This window comes from Eimeria mitis, genomic scaffold (genome assembly GCF_000499745.2).
Source record: "Eimeria mitis Houghton genomic scaffold, Emh_scaff2120, whole genome shotgun sequence".
In the NCBI taxonomy this organism is placed as follows: domain Eukaryota; phylum Apicomplexa; class Conoidasida; order Eucoccidiorida; family Eimeriidae; genus Eimeria; species Eimeria mitis.
Window position 1 is genome coordinate 3295 of NW_013570445.1, and position 209 is coordinate 3503.

Genomic DNA, 209 nt, shown 5'->3' on the forward strand with positions numbered 1-209 from the left:
AGCAGCAGCAGCAGCAGCATCAGCAGCAGCAGCAACAGCAGCAGCGTGTATGCGTGCGCTCAACAGCCTCAGCTGCAGCAGCAGACCCAGCAACAGCCGAAGCATCTGGGAAAACTGCAGCAGCAACATCAGCAGCAGCAGCAGCAACACCAGCACCAGCAGCAACAGCAGCAGCAGCAGCAACAGCAGCCTTAGCAGCAGCAACAGCA

General features: G+C 59.3%; 1 protein-coding gene across 1 annotated transcript in view; it reads right to left on the reverse strand.

Moving 5' to 3' along the window:
• Nucleotides 1-209, reverse strand: part of EMH_0048940 (uncharacterized protein) — a gene marked incomplete at both ends in the record, with an annotated part of 4172 nt that overhangs the window by 2778 nt on the left and 1185 nt on the right. The window lies entirely within an intron of this gene.